Source organism: Cyprinus carpio, chromosome B9 (assembly GCF_018340385.1).
Source record: "Cyprinus carpio isolate SPL01 chromosome B9, ASM1834038v1, whole genome shotgun sequence".
NCBI lineage: Eukaryota > Metazoa > Chordata > Actinopteri > Cypriniformes > Cyprinidae > Cyprinus > Cyprinus carpio.
This window is the reverse complement of record NC_056605.1, coordinates 29,748,591-29,775,208: the sequence shown is the minus strand read 5'-3', so window position 1 is coordinate 29,775,208 and position 26,618 is coordinate 29,748,591. Positions and strand designations below refer to the sequence as shown.

General features: G+C 34.4%; 1 long non-coding RNA gene across 1 annotated transcript; it reads right to left on the bottom strand.

The window, feature by feature from the left end:
- Positions 1-645: 645 nt before the first annotated feature.
- LOC122138390 lies at positions 646-25,329 on the bottom strand. The gene is made up of 3 exons (XR_006155528.1): positions 25,220-25,329; positions 2,161-2,235; positions 646-759 (listed from the first exon to the last, which is right to left on the bottom strand). It is a non-coding gene; the product is annotated as an uncharacterized LOC122138390 (long non-coding RNA).
- Positions 25,330-26,618: the final 1,289 nt, after the last annotated feature.

The following is a 26,618-nucleotide window of genomic DNA, read 5'->3' as shown; positions in this document are numbered from 1 at the left end:
TTTCTTGCAGCTAAATTTCAATCTTGATTGTGCAACAGTTTGAAATATGACAGAATTTAAGTTACATTTAATAGCGCATCACTCCTTCAGTACTGAGGTTTGTTAGCAGCTCAGAAAATACAGTACGGTTAGCAGCATCACACACTTGCAATGAGTTGGCCTAGTGTTTTGTGTAAAGTGTTTCTGGCCTGAAATCCCAGAATGGCCCCTGCTTCCCACACTGAAGCTTAAACAAGCACGACGTCTGCCGTCTTTAGCAGTTCCCCGGACGCTGAGGGAAAACACGGCCGCTCGTGTAGCACTCGTCCCCGCTGTGAGTCTGAACACAACTCATCTCGCTCACTCATTCCATCAAAATCACTCTTTTTTTTCTGTCTCTCTGACTCTATTTTCTCAGTCCGTACTAAAAAAACCCTTCATCCCACATACTGAGTTTGTTCTTCTCCCCCGTTATGGACAGAGATGACACACGACACAAGAAGTGATGAGAAAACTGTGGGGAGGCTTCCAGTAGATTGATTCTCCCATCTCCTCATTCTTTTCTAGTTAGTCTTTTATTGACTACAAAGGTAGGGGCGAAGCACGGGGAGAGGACGGCCTGGCCTGTTTAATCCTGAGGGCATTGCAGGAAGGTGATCACTTCTTAAGGCCTACAAGGAAATCAGCGGCATGGAGGAGCACTTAAGCTGCTTTAAAACACAGGATGGGAAGAGTTCAGCGCCGCTTCTCACCGGGGACGACCGAAGACAGACAAAAACACTGAAGGAGAAAAAGAGACACAGCGAGACGGAGGGAATCAGAAGGTAATCTGGTTCAGCCAAACGCCATCCGCTAGCCGTTTCACTTCCACAATGTTGTAGTACTGTATATTAATAAGTCAAACGGGAGATGAAAGGACATGGAAACAGGAAATGGATTGTGAAAGTGGATGTTACATCCCAGATTAAGAAATATAGTCTGGGAACAGTGATTTTCTATCTAGTACTGTCTGAGAAAAAAAAGGTACAAAAGCTGTAACTGAGGTGGTATCTTTTCAAAAGGATCACCTTTGTACCTAAAGCATCCATAAAGGTACATATTAGTACCTAAAAGGTACAAAAGTGTACCTTTTTGAAAGGTACCACCCCAGTGACAGCTTTTGTACCTTTTTTTCAGAGAGTGCATCTTCTACAGTATCTAGCAGTAGGCCTACTCTTCTTCAGAAAATGTATATCGCATATTACCAAATAATTATTATAACTTAAGCATAAACCTAAAAATAAATAAATAAATATGCTAAGGTAAAAATAACAAATTTAAGACATTAATGTATTGTCAGTAGTAGCAGTACTATTTAATTATAATTAATTATTAGATAATTAAAAAAAAGATACTGTATGTTACATTTTATCAGATTGGATTGTGAAAAGTGAATGGAGGGATTGTGTTTTTTTATTTATTTTTTATTAAGAAATGTAGTTTGAGAATAGAATACTGTTTTTCTAGTATCATTGATTATTTCTGTCTTATTTTTTTCAGTCAAAAATAAATAAATAAAATAAAATAAAAATCAAACATCCCTAAAACACGAAAAAAAAAAAAATAAACTTAAAAAAATATATCTTGATTATTTTTCTAATTCAGATTTGTGCTTAAAACAAAAATTATTTACAATTATTATTAATTATAATTTATTACCATTCTTAACATTTTATGTAACATTTAATTTGATTAATGATGATTAGATGTTTACATTTACCAAGATAAAATACTTAATACTTACAATATGATATTTTCTGTGTGAATTGCAGGAAACGTATCAGTGTGATGCAATGCTTCATCCATAACGGTGAAAGAAAACAGGCAGTCAAGTACTGAAACAAGTCATGAAAATCATTCTTCATTCCAGTATTTTTTTCAACAACTGGGACTGTTCTCATGAATGAACTTCTAAAGAAGGAAGGTGGTTTTGCTCAGACAAAGGAGTATTTCAGTCTAGCTGATGGTCTGGCCTGCTGCATAAAGGACACAAAAAGAAAGCAAAGTCCTTGATCTGTCAACTAACTATTCTACCGGTTGACTGTGTTATTTATCTAATTGCAGGCTCTGTGGATTTCAGGGATTTAGATACACAGATTAAACATCGCACCTGCCGTCTAATACCAACGCTTCAACTTTTACCATTTTCCTCCTGCTCCACGTCCCTCTACCCCAGGCCATGTCAGGCAGACAGCGATGGCGATTACCCAGTGTCCTCTGAGAGAGAGAAGAGGACATGCGGTAAGCTCTCAGTACACAGCTTAAACTCTATTGCACTTCAAGGCAGATCAGTCATGTTTGTTCAGGGCTAAACCAACTGCTTTCCCAAATGTAATTCTTCCTAGATCTGACACAATGTGGAAATAGATATCACAACCTTAGTTGTTTGATATGTATCATATGCATCTTATATTACATTTAGGCACCAACTCACTAGTTATTTTGTAGTAAATTGGCTTTGGAAAGTTAAAAACCTTGCAGTGGCCGCTTATTTTATTTGGCAGTGGTCGAAGTTGGCAGAGAAAAGTAATCTTACGTTCACTGATGCAAATGATTCACATCCTTTTTTTTTCCTGTAATGAAATGTTTACATGGAGTATTCCTTCTATTAATAATCTCTAATAATGACAAAATATAAAAAATGTATTTCTTAAAAATATTAAAATTTAATATAATATATATAATAAAACATTATATATATATATATATATATATATATATATATATATATATATATATATATATATATATATATAATATATATATAAATAATGTTATATTAAATATATTAATGTATGTGCACAAACATTTATGCAACATTTTATGCAAATCATAAGCATATATATTTTTTATTACACATATATATGTGTGTGTGTGTGTGTGTGTGTGTGTGTGTGTGTGTGTGTGTGTAATTAAAAATATATATGCTTCTGATTTTATGTTGCATACTTTTAATACCGAAATTCATTGCTTATCTATAAAAATATCTACATTTTTTTCATTCACTTCACTTCCCCATTGCCAGCTGTGACTAAAAGTTAATTTCGAACCTTGTTTAGATTTGCATGTCACGTTATCAGCTAACACAAAGGTTAGCACAACAATGCTGATTTAGCGACTGTTTTGATATTCATTTCCGTTTCCAGCGCTGTCTTCCAGGACTGCTTGATCACAGGCCACACGTGTTCCTTCAAGCCTTTACGTTCGCGCCGTCAAACGCGTGAGCGCAATGCACAAAGCATCTGCCGCATTAACCTGTTCACCTTCACGCATGTGCAGCACTCGTGTAGTAGGAAGAGCCATCCCACACAACAAATCTCTCTCATAATGATGCTTTTTTCCTCTGGAAAACTGCAACATCGTAGCATCTATTACAGAGGAAATGAGTGCTGTTTAGCACTAAACTCTCCTAAATAGCCCCCTGTGAGGCGTGTATCAACACACGGCTGAGCGATGATGATAAAACGCCCACCATACATTTGAGGGGATAAAATATGGAATTAAAGTGTGTGATGGATACGACTTCAGTGGAGTGGGAGAACAAAAAGTAAACTCCAGATAGAGCCGAAAGGTCAGCAGCCGCCGTCATGTTTGAAAATGATGAGCGACACGTGGAAAGCGTTGGTGGGCTCTCGGAGTCTTTGGCGAGGCCACGCTGAGACTGAGCAAAGAGCTGGCTGTCCGAACACATTTCCAAGTCTGAGAGAGCGACTTTAAAATTAATGAAGGGTGAACTCTGACTTTTAGTCAATGTAAAATTTTCATTAATGTTATTATTCCGTTGTCTGCGTGGTGCTGAATTTATATCACTTCACGTTCCGCGCTCGGAATTTTTATGCCCTGAATCTCGAAAATCACTGGAGTCACGGAGGTGGGAGTAAAAGAAAGAAAAATCTGTATTTTTGCCTTGTTTTCCAGTTCAAATATTTAAAAATCCTTAAAACAGAATACATTTACTGAAGGAGCAAAACAGACTTGTTTTGCTAGATAGTATCTTGAATATAAATGCGTTTGGCATTTTTTTCCACTCGTTTTCAATGTTTCTTTTACTGTCAGTGCAGAAAGACAAAATACACACATTACATTGTTAATCAAATACATATGTTAATGATTTAAAGATATTTTTAAACTAAAAAAACAATAAAAAAACATGAATTAAAGGGATAGTTCACCCAAAAATGAAAATTCTGTTAATATTTATTCACCCTCAGGTTGTTCCAAACCTGTATGAATTTCTTTTTAGGTGTTGAACACAAACGAAGATATGATATTTTTAAAGAATGTTGGTTATCAAACAGCCATTGACTTGCATAGTATGGAAAAAAATTATGTGGAAATCAATGGCTACCAGCAACTTTTTGGCTACTAACATTCTTTAAAATATCTTCTTTTGTGTTTAACAGAAGAAAGAAATTAATACAGGTTCAAAACAAATTGAGATTTTTTGCATTGTGACATTTTTCACAAATTAAGAGCCCATTGACATTTGACAACTGAATTTTGCCATATCACAAACTACCTCATTTTTACAGTATCATATCATATTATGACCAAAATGTATGGTCACAGTATAGTGAATTTAAATCAAGTTTACAGTATACATAAATTATTTTCTGGGAAAACTACACCCAATTGGTTTGTGTATTAAATAACCATCTATTAAAGGCATTTTTGGATAATTAATTGAATTTTATACTGTTACAAACTGATAACACATCAAAACTTGTAAAAATACATTTGAGACCCTGCATTTAGCTAAAATGCTCTTATATTAAATGCATCCATTTGGGGTCAAATAAACCCAAATCTGCATAATTATGCAAGCCTTCATTATAAGAATGTTTAAATCTACTTCTTAAGACAACTGAACATATACATTTACATTTTAAATGTATTCACTTAGCATATGCTTTTATCCAAAGCAACTTACAAATTAGGAATACAACAAGCAATTCATCATAAAGAGGCAAATAAACATGAGAAGCGCTCATAGTACAAAGTTTTAGACACCGTTCAGAATATCAAATCACCATGCAAATAAATCCATTTTATAAGACTCAAACACAAAGTACACACACATATTCACACACACGTCTACATATCATCAGTCACACCTGCCACTTCTGCATTAAATCTGAGGTCTGTACGAATTCCCTGCCTGATACAGTCACATTTATTCCAGCACTAAATGAATGAGTAATGAGCGAATTTGAAACTCAAAACCAAAAAAAAAAAAAAAAAAAAATGGAGAGAAAGAAAGCACAACAGCTCCACAGCTGTACAGAATTGATTCTCTGTGCTGTTTAAGGTGCCGATGGCTGCGACTGAAGAGGCCTTGGAGAGGGGTGCGAGATATTGTGTCTGTCAATAGCTCTGAAATGCTATCCTTGTCTCAAGTAGCGCTCCACTTCACAGAGGACTGCTCCATTCTGTGGAGCCTCTAATAACAACTCTCTTCAGATATGAGGAAAACAGCGCTATCAGCCAAACACCATCAATTGAATCGAGGATGAATTTTTTTTTGTTAGTTTTTTTGTCAGAGGGGGAAACTTTGGAAATTACATCTGAGTTTATGTAAAGATTATAATGTAGATAAATCTGCATGCACAAGAATATGTTCTTCTTCATGTAATCTATGACTGGAATTACTGATGTATATCATAAAGGGACTCTTTACCCCAAAAAAATAATTTAAAAACCCAAGATGTAGATAAGTTTGTTTCTTCATGGGAACAGATTTGGAGAAATGTAGCATCACGTCACTTGCTCAGCAGTGGATGCTCTGCAGTGAATGGGTGCCGTCAGAATGAGAGTCCAAACAGCTGATAAAAACATCACAATAATCCACAAATAATCCACACCACTCCAGTCCATCAATTAACATATTGTAAAGTTAAAGCTGTGTCTGTAAAAAAAAACAAATCTATCATTAAGGCATTTTATCTTTAACCCATTGCTTCTGGCCAAAATATGATTCAATAATTCATAATAATGCTTCTTCCAATTAGTAAGTCCATCCACCATGATGCTCTCATGTCAAAATCATCTTACATATTAAAAAAAAAAAAAAAAAAAAACAGTTTTGAACAGTTTTTGCTTGGTGCATATTTCTCTCCTCATTCACTGAAGAAAGCTATATTACACATAGAGGATTCATATTTTAGCCAGAAGCAACAGTTTGAAAACTGTTAAAACTGTCTTAATGGTGGATTTGTTTTGAACAAACACAGCTTTTCACTTCACAAGATATTAATTGATGGACTGGAGTGGTTTGAATTACTTGTGGATAATTGTGATGTTTTTATCAGCTGTTTGGACTCTCATTCTGACGGCACCCATTCACTGCAGAGCATCCAATGGTGAATCAGTGATGTAATGCTAAATTTCTCCAAATCTATTCTGATGAAGAAATAAACTCATCTACATCTTGGATGACATGAGGGTGAGTACATTTTCAGCACTTTTTCATTTTTGGGTGAACTATTCCTTTAAATTACTAGAAAAACATGTGTTGAAAATAGTGTTTAATGTTGACTCTAAAAAGAAAAGACAGAATAAAATTGTTTGCAGACAGGAACACTTTCCTGCAGCACAACAGCTGCATCAAATGCCAAAGCATGTGCAAGACGGCACACAGATGGTGTTGCCATGTAAACAAAAGCAAAAAGAAATGTACCGAGCAATTACATGCCAGCAGACAAAGAAAACACACACATGCTATGTTTAAAATAGCACACTACCACACTTTTCTTGCAATTCCTGTAGTAGAGGGGGACATATATTGTATAAAGTATGCATACTGTTTGTATGCATGCAATACTCAGATAACAAATGAAAAAAAAAATGTTTTTCTTGACAGTGTTTACTTCATCTGACTGAAAAAAAATGTAATTTTAAAATGTCAAATAAATTTAAACTCTCAGATGATAACTGACATCACTACTGATGAGGTCATGTTGTAAAACTGTGGCAACTGTTGCACATACTGTATTTAAAAAAAAATATTTGCATGCAATGTGCATGAAGTAAACAATAAACTTGCATTCCCATCTAAACATCGAACAGTGTCTCCATTCCTGCAAAAGACTTGCTAAAAAAAAAAAAATACTCACGTGCCTTTCAAATGTCTGAATGAACAAACTCATGCAACTCTCAAAGTAGATGTGATCTCTTTCATTCTGCAAGCTCTGTGACCCTGAGGAATCACCGTTCTACCAGCAATCTCGCTTCCTCTTTAATCTCAGGGATCAAAGTTGGGTCAATAAAAATCATCTTAGCGTTTGCACAGAAGGGGAAAAGAGCATTTGCTTTCGCACTAATTGGGAAGCATCATATATATTCGTAAGAGTAAGCTCATTTAAATCCTAATAAGCTTTTTAGATTCTCGTCGGGGGATTTTGCAAGCGCACCATTGTACATCGTGTGTTATTGGTAACGGGCCTTGTTGCTGGACTTTCAAGTTTGTTAGTTCGGCCTAAATCAATGTTCACTTCATGGGTCTAATTTGTGGAATCTGTAAGAAAAGAAAAGCCGGAAAATGAAGAAGGTATTGAAGTCGTAATAGGCGTGTCAATGTCCTGCTGTTTGTCTGGCGGAGAAAATCCACAGGAATGAGTCTTATAAATACAGCTGCTCCAAGATTATGTTCATTAATTCAAATCCCACCACAATCTGGGAACATGCCCAATCTGTGGGAGGAAGTGTGCTTGAGAATGGCAGCATGCATAGAGACTAGGAAAGTAAAGATCACAAATGGGATGAATCAAAGATACTGGTCACAATGAACATAATTTTTAACAGGTAAAAGACTGTAAACATGCTACAATAGAAACCTATTAATTGGTTAATTGGTTTATTTATACTATATGGTGAAAAACTGTAAAAGATTCATGTAATTTTACAGTAAAATACTGTTAAAAGTAGAGTTTTTGGAAGTGTAAAAGAGCAAACCATCTTAGCGTTTACAGCAAACTGTGACAGTTTTTCATTGAAAAACATCCAGTACATTTGGTTTCTACATCTCGTGTTGTTATTAAATTAATGTTTACTGCATTATTTTACAAATGAAAATGTAGTTTTATTCTAAATTTAAGTTCAATTGGTAAAATATTTGTTTTGGGTTTTTTTACGGTAAATTTCTGTCAACCACAGATGGCAGTTTTGTTTTTTGATGGTGCATAAAATAGAATAAATGCATTTTTATACATGCACTAAAAAACCCACATTAGACACTCTGGAGATCTTTATATAGATTTAAATGTTACAGATCACAAGTGTTGCAATTTGATTAGAAATTTACAGTTTAAGAACATCTCTGCTTATTTTTAACCAGCTTTGTATTGTTAGATGTTGGTAGGTGTGCTCTTTCCCCCATTTATTTGTCAGCAAAAGGCCACCAGATGACGCAAAATAACTTTTGACAACAAATAAATTGGGGTATCTGGGTGCAGGTAACATGGAGAAAGAGTACACAACTTACATTACACAAATGTTTCTGCAACTACAGGCACTTTTAAGTCCCAGCAGTTAAATTTTAGATGTATGTTAAAATTTGTCTTATGATGCTTTATAAATATCTACACACACCTTGACAAAAAAATATAATTAATTATTAATGTGATTTAATAAAAAATTGTGAAGCATTTATAGATCCAAACACCATTTTTGTTCATGTCCCACAACTCTGGTTTTGAGATACTTAAAATAAGCTTATTGAATTACAATTTGACATTATTTCAAAATGAATTGTTCAATATAAATATTCATTTATAGCATCTTAATTGTTCTTGTATTATTTACTGATCATATTTATGATATATTTTTTTTTTTTTTACTAAATGTGCCTGTCCCCCACTTTTATGTCCTTACCACGACAATGAAAAAAGACTTTTATTATGACATTTTATAAAAGACAAACAAATCTAGTTTCTATGGAAACAGAAATTAGCACATGAGCACATTGCTGACAGATTGGGCCACCTCACTACCTTTTACTCAATCATGATAAAATCAAAAGTGTAAGGTAATTTTAGTTTTTTATTGTCTTTATAGCTTAGTATTTCTGTACTTTGAACTACAGTTTAAGAATATTTTGTATTAATTTTTATTTAATTTTTATTAATGTGTTTATGAGTTGCTAAACTAATGTAGTAGACCTTGCTAGCTGCCAATATTAGCAAAAATTACATTTCCGCAACATGTCTTTACCGCAGCAAATTTAGGTGTTGCGGTAAAGACCTTGTGTTGCGGTAAAGACAAGTTCAAGGTTTACTGTATATCAAATTACAAATATTCAGTCTATATGTTTTCTTTTTCTTTTACCGTTGTTCTCTACAGTTGCCTGTTTTTGATTTCATGGCACTTTAACATTGCGTCCTTACCGACACAGCCCCCCTCCACCCCAAAAAAATGATAACAATTGAGTTACAATGATTTACACATTGAAATTGCACCATCTGTCATAAAAAGCTTAATATGTTATCTTTAGTGTGTATGGAAACAGTTGACATCTAAGGTTACTGTCTAAATTTTACATGGCATAGAGAAAACCATGAAATCCCCTATTTTGTATATTATTTTTTAATATCAGTTTTTACAAAACTACACAATATTTGAAAAAGCTATTGAAATATATTACATTTTTATAGAAATTAAAAAAGAAAAAATTATATAATGAACGTTATTGTAACATTGCGGTAATTTTAACTCTGATGGTTAAAATTAAAATTCACAGGTATTTTTTTTTTTTTTTTGGAGAGTCAAAAGTGCCTGTAGTTGCAGAAACAGCCTTGTATTGTTGTGTTTTTCAGAAAGGGGAGAAATTTTAAAATCTCCTTTTGTATAACACTGGTTTGGAACCACAATTATAATTTTTTTTAGGGTGAGCGTTTCCTTTAATGTGTTCACTTCTGTACAGTACATCCACTCGCAGTTGGCTGACGAATCACCTCGCAATTGAGTGAGTGCTCATGGTGTCAAAGGTTATCAGTCTGGAGAAAGAGCCGCTGGACACTGATATCGATGAGGGATCTTGTCAGGGTCAATATTTGACAATTCAACAAAACGTGTCATATGCTAAATGCATATGCCATACAGCCCTTTGCATGCAATACGATGGATCACTCGCCACTCCAGTTTGAGCACGAGACAATGTGCCAGTGCATTTCATCCATAACCAGAAATGACCATACAATCCAATAGTGGGCCACTGATTTAGGCAGTAAAACAAGGCATATAACTCATTTCTCTGGAAGTGGAATGGGATTGAGGTTAAACTGTGGACTGCTTCACTTGTTGCATTAAAAATTATCAGTCAATGTCCATAGCCATTGAGAAAAAAAAAAATGTTATGTTAAAGGAGGATTTAAGTGTTGGTCTACCAGCTATCAAAAATCAACTTGTTGGGCAAATTATAAAACTCGGCCAAAATCAAAAAAACATATTTCCTTTTGTTTTTCTCCAGTCCTGCTGTCAAAATATAAAGAGACATTTACAAAAGACATGTACATATTGAATAAGCCAACTAAACACAGATTAAGGTGTCAGCATGCGAAGCGAAACTGAGGTAATGAGTCAGAAAGTACAGTATGTGTGTTTAATGCACAGTAACAGTTTACAGTTGAACTTAAACTGTTTATGAGCTTTCCACTGTACATTAATTGCTTATTAGTCATAATTAGTGCCAGACTATGAATTTAAAAGTGCTCAATTATAGAAAAAATCTAATAAATATAAAAACATGGAACATGAAAACATCAAAAGAGAACAGATAACCTCTAAACATTTTTTAAGACAATTCTAAGTTGGATATTTAAGATGTATTTTACACTTTAAGAGAACAATCCTCAAGTAAATAGGATTTTTTTAAATATTTAAAAATAAAATAAACAGCCATTTTCAGTTTAAGAGACAAATCCTCCAGTAATGAATGAATGAATAAATAAATACATAAAATAATTATTAAATTTTCTTTTTTTATTTTTATTTTTTATTTACCTAATTCCCACACCACTTTTTTTTCTGATGTAGATGGGATGGGGGAGAATAATAATAAATATTATAATTTTTTTTATTTTATCTTATATTTCCATGTTTGTAGGAGCCCTGTGTATCCTAAAACAGAAACTGAAATACAAATTACACACACACAGAGCATCAAAGCCATAAATAAGAATCAATAATCTATTTTCTACTGTATGTGTCATTCTAAGCTTGCAGCTGTTTTTGTTGGGATATTTGTGATGAATTTTTCACTTTCATAATTCCAGACGACCAGGTCGTTTAAGAGACTCCAGCTAATGGCACTGGGCACGCGGCGTGCTGAGAACTTCTTTCTGAAGACGGATTCTGGTGGCGAACAAAACAATAACAGGTTTTTCTCATTCGCTTAAAAGCCGCATAAAGCTTTATTGATAAGAAATACTGCACCCTTCCATAAGCTATCAACTTCCTCTTGGCTCTTAATAGAGAATCCCTTTCAAAACTAATCTTTCAGAATTACACAATTTGTCTATTAGAAAAAAGCCACAGAGGTTCAGATTCTTTCCACAGATGAATGCATTAGTGTGCGCAGGGCATGCATCTATTGTGATGTCCGTTTACACTATTGTGAGGCGCAGTCTCTCTCAGCGAAGCCTAAAAGGTGCGGGCAACGAAGGGTCAGGGCCGTTCTAACTGCGTCCATATCCGAGACGAAATCAACAGATCTCGTATCTTTTCTCTCCGACTTCTCTCCTTCCGCGCTGAACACACAAGCAACCCTGGACTTTCCACGGTTGTATCAATAGGCCGATTATTGTAGCCCAAGGTCAGAGTGTAATCTTCTTGAATGGCGCCGCCGGCCATCAGAATAATGTCCGGGAGAATGTTTACAAAGACAAATCTGCCCGTCTGCCGTGAGGCCGAGCGCCGCAATGGAGATCTTTAATGGAAATAAGTGTTATCACGGACACACCTGCACCAACACTTTGTGTTTTCCCTACGAGGAGCATCTGGACGGACGAAGTGAACTCTGATTCAATTAACTCGTCCTGTAACAAGGGCCACAGTGAGAGGAGTCGGACACGGAGGACTACTCGGCTCTAGCCTTCCTTCGCGCCCTTATACTGAAAGGAGAAGCTCTGGGTAAACAAATATATGAGTGAATGCACCCTGAACAGGCAGAGCAAAGGTAACTTACTGCAGCGCTGGAACTAAACGCGTGATGAGAAATAGAAATGCAATTAAACCTCAAGTGTGTTATTTTTTCTGTTAAAAATACTCTCTTCCATACCAGCTTAATATGAGACACCTATAAGTAAGACTTTCGTTGGTTGATCGCACTAAAACGTGTAACACTGTGTTGGTTTTAGAACACAAACGGCTGACACAGCAACACTGACTCAACCAATGGCATGCGTTTGGGGCAGGACTAACCATTATCAGACCAATGGCAGACCTGGAAGAGCGTTGGGAAACCTGTTTGAAAATAATCATCTACTCTGCAAAAAAGATACACTAACGTACAAAAGTTTGGGGTCAGTATGATTTTAAAAACAATGCATTCATATTTTTATTCAGTATAGATGCATTAAATTGATTAAAAGTGACAGTTGTTACATTTATAATGTCACTAAAAATTTCTTTTTTTTTAATAAAATGCTTGTTTTTTTGAACTTTCCATTTATCAAAAAAAAAAAAAAAAAAAAAATCCAAAAAACCACAGTTTGCAAAAAATACACAACGGTTTTCAACAACTGTTTTCTTGAACAGCAAATCAGCATATTAGAATGATTTATGAGGGATCATGTGACACTAAAGACAATGATGCTGAAAATTCAGCTTTGATCACAGGAATAAATTACATTTCAAAATATATTTAAATACAAAACAGCTATTTTAAATAATAATAATAAAAAAAAAATCTGAATATTAAGGTATCACTGTATTTTTATCAGATAAAGGGAGGCTTGATGAGGATAAGAGACTTCTTTCAAAAAAAAAATTGAGTCGTTGAGTTGTTAATTTCGAGATGACGAATATATAAGGTGTAATTGCGAGTTTACATCTCATATTTCTGCCTTTTTCTTAGAATTCAGAGTTTACATATTGAAATTAACAAATCACAATTGTGAGATATAAATTTCCAATTCTGAGAAGAAAAAAAAACATATGATCTGATAATATTATATTGTTTTGTTTTTAATTTTTAATTTGTCTGGAGTTAGTTTGATTGTATTGGATAAAAGAATATGAACACAATATTGAACATATAACTGTATATTAAACATTACTGTTCCTGCTTTTAGTGTGAACAGACAAATTACTTTGGGGCTGGAAACTTGTGCGACGGTGTAAGAATGAAACGCTGCCATTGACAATAGTCCCCTATTGTGGTGTGACAAACCAGAGCGCCGGACCATAAATCAACTGGTGAAGGACACCAATGCGAGCCACCACAGGCTCTGAGAGAAAGGGGAGGTAAGGGGAGGTAGAGAGACGCGTTTGTAGATTTGTTTGTAGATTTCGGTGAGTTTTACGGCGGTTTTTATAAGGTGTAGTCTCGCACTTTTCTCGCTTTGGATCTGGAGAGACGTTCATAAAACAAAGCGTTTAATGGCGAGGAGGATTTCGGGGGCCGATGTGTGGAGGCAGTGCTGCGGGGGGTTTCGGGGAGAGAAGGGGCTTTTTATCTGCGCCGAGCCGAACGACACTGTGTCACATCCTGTCTGGAACCTTTCATGTTTCACTTCACTGCACACTTCACAATCCCTCTCCTTCCCTCGGCTGCCACCGAATACATTAGTCTTGTTGTTCTGGCAGTTGTCATGTTTTGAAGACGTTCAAGTAAAATACAGAATAATAACAATAGCTGTGATAAAAGCTAATGCATGTGCAAAGAGAGGAGAAGCCTCAGCTCTATATGTGTGCAATCCAAACAAAATGTTATATATACAGTACCATGATATAAATAATAACTGTTACCTTTGGAATAAATAAAGAGAAAAGCTAGATTTTTTTTTCTGTTTTCCATAGAAATATAAGCTTGATATATGATTGAAGAAAAAACACAAGAAATTAAACACAGAAAATAATCTAGGTGGTAAAAGAAGTAATTTAATATCTTAAAATTTAATAGTGAAATTATTTCAATGCACTTTCCTTTATCTTAGTAGTCTTTACACTGGATTTTCAACAGGAAAAAAGTAGGGTGTGATATTTTTTCCATCAAAATTGACTGGATCGTGAAAAGTGGGGATGGGTTTTAAAAAAAAAAGGCTAAACAGAAAGATGTTTCAGAGGCGGGGTAAGCTATTATAAAATATTATAAAGATTAAAATAATTTTTCTTTGGAACAGCATGAACTAATGAAGTGAAGAAATGTGAGTGTAGAACTGACTTTTAACACCAAAATATTAAAATTGTTTCATATCATGCAGTATTTTTACTCATAGTGAACAGTGACAAATTTGTGTTTTGTTTGTTCAAATATATTTTAATCACATACTGTATGTCACTTTCAAATATTAATAATATAATTAGCGTATAGTGAGGCTCTTTTTTGCCTTAATAGTTCAAGTGCCAATTCTTGTAATATAACTTGACAGAAATCTGCTGTGTTTGTAAAACGTGTGTGTGTGTGTGTGTTTATGGAGAGAGAGGTTTCAGTGAGAACTGTGGGAGTGTGTAAGTGTCTCTCTGATCCATGACATCTGTTCCTCCCTGGCAATCTCTCTCTCTCTCACACACACACACACACACACACACACACACACACACACACACACACTTCAACTGTGTTTATCTAAAGCTAATAAGCTCATTCTACCTTATAACCCAACCACAAATAAATAAAAGATTACTATAAAAAAATTAAAATGTATATAAGTGCTGTCAAACGATTAATTACAATTAATCTCATCCAAAAGAAGTTTTTGTTTACATAATATGTGCATATTGATATTCATATAACTTGTATATAAATATATTTCATATATAAACATACTATGTAAACAAAAACTTATTTTAGATGTGATTAATCGTTTTGACAGCACTATTGTAGATACATAGACACATAATACATACATATACAAAGTAAATAATTTTTCCAAATGCATCCTCAGATGTTTACTAGTAAGTCTATGATAGTAATGTCTGTCAATAAGTCTATATGTCATCTATCTATCTATCTATCTATCTATCTATCTATCTGTCTATCTGTCTGTCTGTCTGTCTGTCTATCTATCTATCTATCTATCTATCTGGCTTCAATTTTCCTGTTAAACTACAGCCATGTGAAGCCACACACAAACACACATGCACACACACAAGATGTGCGTTTCAGAGCAATGTGCCAAACTATTAATTATTTTTACAATTGTATTATTCTTTTCACTGATTTCCTCAGCAGATTTCATCCTAAATAATGTTTTGCAGACCTTTCCACTAAATGCTTAATGATGACTGTGTGAAGATTTAGAACATTAATGTGCTAGTAAATGCATCAGTGCTGTGTGCGGTATCTCTTCTGTCTGGATCTGTCCTGCCCTCTAGTGGCCATCGGCTCTAAAACAACCTCAACTTTAATTCGAACCCAATCATAAGAGCTGGGATTGTAACATATTCCAAAAATTAATACCAGATTAAAAACGAGCTCAGAAACGAATGCACATGAGTCTATTAGGAGTGCTATAAACAATGCTAGAAACTGTTTGTAAATATGTGGCTACTGTGTCACAGAGAACTAAATCTATGGTCTACTAACAAAAGCCAACAACAAATAAATAAATAGTATCTAGACCATATATGGTTCTGTTCCTTATTTCATTAAACAAATGACTATGAAAATTTTTTAGACTATTATTTCAGATTTGGACATGCCCTTTCAACATTAATGCTTATTAAATTTTATAGCAATTTTATATCAACCATTTGATATTGCTTACTCGTTTACAATTTTAACATCACTTTTTAAACAAAATCACATCTTTGGCTGCTAGATAACATTAACCTGTTGACATGATTTCATCAGCCGAGTTAACCATAATAATGTTACAATTCTGCAGAAACATGCAAGACTGTCATGTCTCCTGTCAAACCCTTGTTGATAATTAATAACAACACATCAGTATATATTTGGAATCTATACATAACCTAGTTGCTAAAGCAATCTGTTATTGTGTGCTAAACAGCTTGAGAGGCAGCAGCGAGAGACGGAGAGATGGAGAGAGCGAGAGAGGCATCAGATGCCCAGTGAGAGGTCAGCTCGATATCAAATTTTTTAGAATATTTCGCTGAATACCTCCTGGCACTGTAAATATTTTTGACTACAGCCTGGTACTTTAGGGAAGCCAGTTCTCCCTGCACAGCTCTGCTGCACTTCTAGCCTTCCCAGAAAGAGAGAGAGAGAGAAGAAACATCGCTTCAGGTTATTCATGGATTGACTCTTCAAATCCCAACATATGCTCCTCTGTTTCCCTTCCCAAGCACCGGGAGAAATGGACCATTTCCTCTCTGCAGCCTCCTCTCTACCACCCTGTCCGCTGCTCGCGATGTAAATCAGAGAGATGCGAGCCAATGCAACCCAAGCGCATGTGGGGTGTGTGTGGGCTGCCTGAGTGAAGTTAAAGACCCCATCCAGCAGCCTGTCAGTCCATCGTGTGTGTGTGTGTGTGTATGTGTGTGTGTGCATCATATTCTTTAAATAACAGTTTCAACTAGATCTGCTTCTCTTGAAATAAACAGCATTGTTTGTGTAAGTTTAGTCTATAGGTTTTGATTCTGCATAAATGATACTCTGATAAGTGCACAAATGACTTCTGCATTCATAATGCAGCATAAAATAGTACAGTACATTGTCATATTTGTAATCTGTCCTCTACAGTCAGATTTTCATCCTTTCTGAGGAGGTTTGTTAAAATTAGTTGTTGAAATACTCAATAAAAATGCATGCACTGAGGTTGCATGCACTGGAGTCTGTATTTGTGTACTGTAAAATGTGTTTCTACCCTTGGAAACAATACACAACATATTAACCCATTAGAAGTAAAGGCAGCATCTGTATATAGTTAAATAAACTACCCGTAAAAAAATCGGAATAGTTTTTAATGTTTTTGAAAGAGGTCCGCATTTATTAGATCTAAAATAGAGTAAAAAGACAATTTTCTATTTTAATATATTTAAAGGTTTAATTTATTCCTGTGATGTCAAATGTTATTTTTTTGTCTTTGGTGTCACAAGATCCTTCAGTAATTCATTATTCTTATATGCTGATTTGCTCAATTATTCATATTGATTCTTGTTATTTTCAACATTTGAAATAGTTTTTTTCTGCTTAATATTTTTTGTGGAAAGCATGATGAAATTGTTCTGGATTCTTTGAGAAAAAGAAAGTTCAAAAGGTCAGCATTTGTTGGAAAAATACATATTTCGTAACAATAGATGCAAACAGAAGATGCATTAAATAAAGTATGAATCATAATTTAGTATGCAAAGAAGACCAACAAGAATATTCAGTATGCAGATTCTACAATGATGTTGTCAAGAACATTGTCTATGGCAAACAATGCAAGTCAATTCTTACATATCTTAAAAAAGTATCAGGATTACAACTACAACCAATAAAAAAAGAAAAGAAAATAAAGTCTGAATGGATTCTGTATGCAAAGAATTATGTATGCAGGGTGAATTATTTGCAGTAGTTTAATACTCAGGTTCAGAATAAACCCAATCCAAAATGTTTGAAGAATATCAACAAACACTGTAATCCTCATCCAAATATTTTTATGTTGTGTGCCGTTCTTTCATACGGTTCTTGATGCGTCTTCAGTTTACGCAGCTGATGTGTCACATTTATAGATCACTTTAATAATAGTGTCTGAACTGACGATCAAACACTAACGCGAGATAGGACGCGTCATTTTAGACAGATTTTCCAAGCTGTGTCAGAAGATCAAATCTAAAGGCATGTCAGGCAGTGGCATGTTTGTATTTTTATTTATTTTTTGTACAGTATGCTGCTGTCACGCATCTTTCAGCTTATTTTATTTATTTCTTTATTTTTGTTCTTAAGATACTCTCAATCTTTTCTTGCTTCCTGTACAAGAGATGTTTTTTTTTTTTTCGCACCTTCCTGATCCAGCTGTGTCAATCCTTTGTTCATTCTGCCTTTGATCGTCTGTAACAGCCATCCATCTTTTCAGCGCTTCAATCTGCTGTAGAGTCTCACTGTTTAAACTCTAAACATCTTCACAACTGTCTAAAATCTTTCTAGCAGTAAATAGACACGCTTTGCCACTTTTAGCAGGGTATAAACTAGAAGCAGAAATTATATTTTCCATTTAAAAAAAAATCATTAACACCTATAATATTGTTTTTCCTCAGCAGTCTATAATTATTGTGATATCAACTATTTCAAACAGACCCACCCCTAATGACACCTTCCAAGTGGGCCGATCTTGGTCAGAAAAAAATCACATGCTTCAAACTGGACCAGACTTTATGCTGCTAGTCAAATGTCTGGCTACACAATCTTCACTTCTAAGTCAAACACAGTTTCATTGAAAGACCATCTTACCACCCACTCACACACACACTGGCAGATTAGACTAATCTAGAAGTCAGTGATATTTATTAATGAAAACGCATGAACATTATATATTGACCATTAAAAATATTGACCAACAGCCCTTTCTTGTGTGTTACCACCCACTGCATGATGCCGGGGTCACGACAGCGGTGCCCTGGCTCAGGTGGTGAGAACTGCCCTCTGGGTAAAAAACAGATGATGCATGAGCTGTAGAGTTAATGTTGTTGTGTTGAATTAATGTTTGTTTAGAGTTGAGGGGGAAAATAATTATTAAAATGTCATTATACATTGAGATTAAAAGAAAAAGCTAGCTGGAATGTCAAACACAACAATATATATATAAAAAAGACTCAATAGGGTTAAAACACTGACTGAAATTTCTGTTTTAAAAGCCTTAAATAATAAATGTCATTGCAAGCTGAAGTTCCACTGAAATGATAAATAAATAATATGAAATAATAATAGATAAATAAATATTATTGCTCTATTGTTGTTTTTGATTGCTTCTATTGTCCTTATTTTTAAGGTGCTTTGAATAAAATTGTCTGCTAAATTAAATGTAAATAAAATAAAAAATATATATAATAAATAAACACAAAAAAGTGGTACAATACAGTTTTTTTGTATCAGATTCTTTTATAGTTTTTATTAATATTTTAAGCATATTTTATTTTTGTTTTCTGTTTTCATTTATAATTTTGTTGTGTATTTGACATTTTTTTAAAGTTTTAATTTTTGTTCAGTTTTAATTTTTTAGTATATCAAGTTAAACTAAATTACAATGATAAATGTTGCTTTGTCAACTAGCTGAAATAAAAAGTTTTTATATATTTATTTTATTTCAGTTAACGTTTATTTTATTTCAAGTAACCAAAATGTTTTTTATGGTTTTAATGTTTTTGTTTTAGATTTAGATTTAGTTACCTATAGCCCTGCCAATACAGTAATCACTCACACAAACACACACACACACACACACACACACACACACTCACACACACACACACAAAAATGGGAAAACATATAAGCAACCAACTTTACAATTTCTGGATCACTTGAGATGGAAAGACTGAAAAAATAAGTCTTATATAAAGCAGCTATAAAGCGATCAAAACGTACAGGTGAGGAATGTGTGTAAAGCATCTGTTTTCAGTATATTTTATGCACAGCGAGGGTTATAAGTCTGAGATCACATTACAAAACTGGGATTTAAAATATATTTTAAATCTGGAAACAAACAGGACTTGTTAAGACTTTATTAAGAAAAATCAGATGAAAAATGAATAAGAAATACTTAACATTCTGCACTGAAACATTTTGAGGTCTGAAATATTTTATTTTGTATTAAACTAGAAAAATGCAGCATGTTCATGAGTGTTCTCAGACTTCTGGACCACTGTATAAATCATTTGTTCAGCATCCCTGCTAATATTTTACAGTCCACATGCCTCCGCTCCACACTTCACCTCATAAGACACAGACTCTTTTCAAAGAACTAAATGCCACAAGCTTTTCTTCCATCCTTTTTCTATTGGAATTACATTGGCAAATGCATAGGAAGCTCTTTGAGTCAATTCCCCTCAGGCATTTGTAAAAATAGAGCTTTTTTCCTTTGCCTTTTGAGACTTATGACTCTTTTGCAACTCCGTGGAGAATTGCTCTCAGTAATTGATTATTAAAACTTGAAATTGCAAAGCACATCCATTATTTGATGAGTGAATGTGTTATCCTCGTAATTAACAAAGCAGGGTACTCGCCGTCCTTCCACACCGAGACCTCTGGAATGAAAAAAAGAAAGGAGAAAAAAAAAGGACAGAAATCCTGGGGTTAAGCAGACGAGAGAGTCCGCTCTGAAACACTGCAATTAGCTTCAACTACAATCTATCAGAACGAGGGAAAGAAAAAAACATGGCCACAAGCCTGTGTCCGTTTATTGCCTCGATCTGAGAGAGAGACTAAGGGAGAGAGAGACATTAAAAGCAAAAAGAAAGTTTGAAGAGGACGTATGTTCTGTGCAAACTGCATTTGTTTTAACTGTCTGCGTAACAAAGTCTCCGAGTACTGTGTTAATGGGCTGTGCTCTGTAAATAACTCTCGGCTTTAAAAGAATAGTTCATCTCAAAAGAAAGTTCTGCCATTATTTACTCACCCGCATGTCGTTCGGAAGGATTTTTACACAGATATTTTGCATACGACAGCAATTCAGTGACCACGGGTGTCAAGCTCCATAAAAAGCACCATAAAAATAGTTCATTTGACTCGTGCTTTATATTGAAAGTCTTCATATGAAGTCAGGTTTGTGTAATGAACAAAATGTTTTTTACATGATAATCTTCACATCCACCGAAGCTCTGAAATCTCATTTGCGTAAGATTCAACAGACATGCCAGCGCTTCAGGTTTGACATTTTGTGTCTAGTTTGAATGGAATGAGATAAACATCGACTGAATGATTGTGGTATGTAGATTTAAAAAATCTTGTATGGTGTTTTTGTCAAACTAAATTGTATGCAGGTTTGGAACACCATGAGGTTTTTTCAATTTTGGCTCAGTTTCTACTAATCACTTTTTTCAGACAAAACAGGCTTTAATTAAATTCCAATGTGACTGAATTACTTCCAAAATCTCAGTCTCATTGTGTCTTCAACAAATGACAAAATCACTTGAGGTAATTAAAGATTAGAGCAACATAATTATTACCATGTCACTATCAGGCATGACTTTATACTGCACACGTCTTAATGAGTGGCATGAATAGCACTTATATTAGTGATTGTTGATATATTGCCAATATATGCAAGCAGATACTGCATTTACTGTGATAGCAAACGAGACTTCAAAAACATTACTGAAATTGAACCAATGCTTATTTACAAAGTATTTACACAAAATGTACAGTTCATATGAAAACAGAAAATGTACAGTACATCCATTGTGGACTATACAGCCACGTACATCTAGCATCATATCTGTGATTTTGAGGCTAAATATGGGCTGATTAATCAGCATGGCTGATATATCATCAATCAGTGATTCATAATTAAGCAATATCACAATCACGCTCAATAAACATAAGTTAATACTCAGTTAAACTTACATTTTAGACAAAATATTTGCAGTTACATAACAAAAACAGCTCCAAAAATCCAAAAAGCATCAATAATAATGTGCATCATATAGTAGCTTCACCGCTAAATGAATCAGTGCTTTTGAGTGAACTGGCTGGAGTGAATGATTCAAAAGACTCATTCATAAAGGCAGCTGAACAAATCAGTGACTTTGAAAGAATCAGTTGAGTAAATGATTCAATGGCTCGCTCATAAAGTACACGTTCCTGAATAAATCAGTGTACATCACTCATACAGATGTCACTTGTCGCCACCTACTGGTGTAACAATGTAACCAGCCGAAAAACTGATGTAAAATAAATACAGCTCCACGTGATTCATCCACTTGTTGAGATTTATCGCTGATTACAGAACCGGCTTTACTGACAAGATGCGCATTAAATATTGTGCCGATACTTACCGTGCATCCCTAGTTAAGATTAAATAAAGAACAGAAATCCATGCATGCCTTCTTCCTTTATATTAATAAATGACTAGGTGAAACAGGAGTTTTGATGATTGGATGCATAGCCTTTACGATGATGTTCCTGTTTCAGAGGAAATGCTGTATTAAGTCCTCAGCAACAGACTGAACCCTACGGTAGTGTCTCCTTCTGTTGTTATGTGTGTGTGTGTGTGTGTGTGTGTGTGTGTGTGTGTGTGTGTGTGTGTGTGTGTGTGTGTGTGTGTGTGTGTGTGTGTGTGTGTGTGTGTGTGTGTGTGTGTGTATTTTACGGGAGCACGACAGGATTGTTTACAGTAGAGTAAAGTCACTTGCTCCTGTAATCCTTGCTTACTTTGCTGGCGGTTCACTACCTTGGGGGCTTCGCTGACATTAGCACTGGCATTAATGGGAACTGGAGTTGTTCATGCCTCGGGGCCCAGCTTGACCCCTTTCGAGGGAACACTTCCTGTGACACGCTCTGGTTATGTACCCTCACCTTCAGCCCCAGCATGCTTCATCTCACCTCATGACCAGGTGCATCCAGCAGACAACAGACTGGGCACTACGGCTGATTTTCACTAAGTACTTACAGCAGTTTTGCTGTTAGTGTATAAAATTGGATGAATTATTGCAATTCCTTTATGATACCAGCCTAAATGGCACTAAAACAAACATTCTGCTGGGAAAAAGGTTGTATATTAATTGCACCAGTGCATAAAGCATTCGCCTATATCAAAGATGAATGACGGCTAGTGCATGCACTTTGCCACTGCAGACATCTTTTTGCGCCAATGCACAAACACTGTCCCACTGTGCATGCAACACAAAACCTCTTTCCATGCATCATTTCTTAATAATGTCCATGCACATGGTCAGAGACATGCTATACAAAATTAAGACATTTTCACTGCACAGACTGACTTCTTTAACACAATCAACACTGGCCTACAATACTCTTTGTCTGCATAAAGTTAAACTTTTCTACACAAGTCACTGGCCAAAATTATGTACATATATATATATATATATATATATATATATATATATTTTTTTTTTTTTTTTTTTTTTTTTGCTGCAAGATGCTTGCCTTATTTACGGTTTTCTCAGTTTATTAATACAGTATATATATAAATATTTATTTTTATTTTAAACATAAATCAGTTCAAACTTTTTTAGTGAATCAATTCAAAACTCAAAATATCATTTGCATTATCGTCCATTATTAATATTACAAAAGGCATTTTTCATGTATTAAAATACTTGTAACACTTTTATTAATTTTATTTGTTAACTGACAATAAATAATACTCCTACAGCATTTAATCAACTTAGTCAATGCTATTTTAACATTTAATAATTAATTTTTTATATCAAAAGGTATATTTGTTAACATTATTTAATGCAACTTAATGCACTGTTTGATTTAACATGAACAAACAAGTACATGAACAAAGTATTTTTATTAACTAACATTAACAAAGATTAATAAATACTGTAAAATACACATTGCTCATTGTTAGTCATTGTCAGTTAACTAATGTTACCAAATAAGAACTTATTGTAAAGTGTAACCAAAATTGTTTTGTAAACAGTGTGTATATTGCAGTTGATCATGAATATGAATTGTTAAACTAGTGCATATAAATGAAATTTATTAAATTTAAATCACCAGCTGAGGTGTGTTTTTCTTTCTAACAATTATTTTTAAATATTTAAGAGAAATACACATGTCAGCATGTAAAATTATCACATATACAATATATATAAATAACCACAAGGTTGAATAAAAAATTAAACATGTAAATAAAAATTAAATACTATTGTTTTGAGCTATACTGTGGAGCACTATGTAGTGTAGGTAGCAGGCAGTCAGAGGAGGGCCCCAGACACAGGGCCCTTATAGCGAAGCAGATCACAGCTATCCACAGGCACTTTGGACTGCATTTAGCAGGATGAATTCATTAAGGAGTGCTTTCTCTCAAGTGCTCTCTCTGTAGAAGCCTGCAGCCAAACACAGATCAATGGGAGAAATACATCCACAGGAGCGTTTAACAGCAGACCTTGGAAGACGGGATGTGTGTTTAAGACATCAGTGCATCTACATCCTCCAGATCTGAAAAGTGAAAGTGTTCTTCTGCTCGGGGTGCGAGGAGAAGAGAGACGCCACGTTTAAACTCACTACAGGGATTCAGAGCAGTTCGACTCACATGCACGTTATGTCATACGAATGGTGCACGGGATTTCTGATCACTACAGAGCTGCAGATTCTCACATGCCGCCCGACGGGTCACTCAGCAGATGGCAGTCAGAGACACATGCTAATTGTGCAGTGTGCACTACAGATGCTGCCGGAGGCAAGGTCTCTGACAACCGATTTCTCAATCTTTCAATTTCAAAATACAGTATCAGAATGATTTGGCACAGAATATTGTGAAAGTATCAATATGCATGCTGACAAACAGAGACAGAAAGCCAGAAAAGCACAGGTTATATACACCAAGTGAAGGTAGATTATCTTCTTTTGTAAACAGTGATCAGTACTGTTTGGACAAAGTGCACTGTAAAAAGCAACAAATAACATTGTGTTTACACTAAGAACAAACATTGATGGTATTTGCAAATGCTGTTATACTATTTGTAGAGGGTAGATTGTTTGACCAGTAGTAAAAGGTAAAAATAGCCTTTGCAATTGGTGATGATTATAAAACTAAAATAAATAACAATTGAAATATGAATAGAAGTTTCGAAAATATAGGAAATAAGAATGAAAGAGAATTAAAATAAAGTTGCCAGTGGTTTCAAGTATTGTAATAAATCTACTGTATTAATATTTACCTCATCAAATAATATTTTTATTATACAGGATTTGTTTTCTTTTATTCTATAACGTGCTATTTATTACAAACATATTTATAATTCTATAAAACAAAAGGAAATATATCTCTCTTTCTTTCAATTTCTTGTTTTATGGCAAATTCATGCAATTTTAATAATCAAACAATTAGCAGGACATAAATACTGTTTGTATGTTTCCCATAACTAAGGTATCTGCAAAGTAAACTGTTTTTAAAAAAACAAATCTCACCTTTTAGAAGCAGAACAGCAGCTTCGGAAGATAATCCACAAGATAATCCATCCAATTTACAAGTGATTAGTCAGATTGTGTTTTGTTGCTAAAAGCTAACCTGAAGAGCTCACCTGCAGGAGCGAGGGACCGGTTTAACAATCATTTACTGCCATCTTGCGGGGAGCGCCGTGTAATGCAGACATCACACATATTGTCTGTTTGTTAGTGCTTCTAAAGCCTATATTAATGCTTTATTCTGCATGACCATATTTCAGATCCCTTAATCCTACCCAATACCTAAACTTAACAACTATCTACTATTAACAAGCAGCAAATTAAGAGTTTATTGAGGCTAAAATACTAATAGGCCATTAAAAAATAAGACATAAGATCATTTTGGATGGAACAAGGTTTTTCAAGTTTATTTGCTGTCAGTGTCATGAAACATACAGGAAATAAAAGTACAAAAATGTGTTTCATAATTATTATGAAAAACAACAACAGTTCAGTGCTGCACTGAAAAACAAAAACAAAGAAGCAACACTGAAAAGTGAATCTACTGTAAATGAACCGGCACACAGTTGCTGAGGAGCAGACATTTGATCAGATATGATCGGATTGATATATGCTGGAAATATGACTGCTAGTATAATTTAAATTATGTTTTATTCAACCAGAAACATAACATGCCCAGGCCAAATTTCATCTTCAAACTGAAGAAGAAAAAAAGAGAGAGATCAAAATTGTTATTTGCCATAAAAAAAAATAAACAGTTTAATGTTGATTACCACAACAAAACCTTTTAATGATTTTAATTATTTTTTGCATTACAGTAATGAAAATTCTTGGGGAAAATGTGCTTAATTATCATTTAAAAATATTTTTTAATATTATAATTACTTATGACCCAGTTTTTGAGGTTTTGTTTGATTGCACTGTACAGAAAGCATGAATCAAGAAGATAAACATACTGTACACTCCAGCATTCACACAGCTGTAGAAAAAAAAGACAGCAACAGCAGAACTTAATATGAAAATAATAATAATAACAACAACAGTAATAAAACTAACAGTCAGAGAAAAAAAGAAAGAAATCTTATCATATACTGGATCAGAAGTCAAGTTACCAGTGTTCCAACTACAGTGCAATTATGACCTTGGCCATCAGAAAGTTTTTAAAATGCTTTTCAATTTTTTTTCTTTTATTCGTTTTCTTTTAATACACAGCTGTAAAACAATTTATAATATTGTGTTCATTTTACAAGTCATTCTACAAGAAACATACACAGAAGAGATCAGAGGACGCAGAAAATACACCAATTGTTCATTTCTACAACAGAAATCGCAGCCCATGACGGTCATTTAGACAGTTTATTTGTTTGTCTTATCGAGTCATTTACTCTATAGATCTATAGCT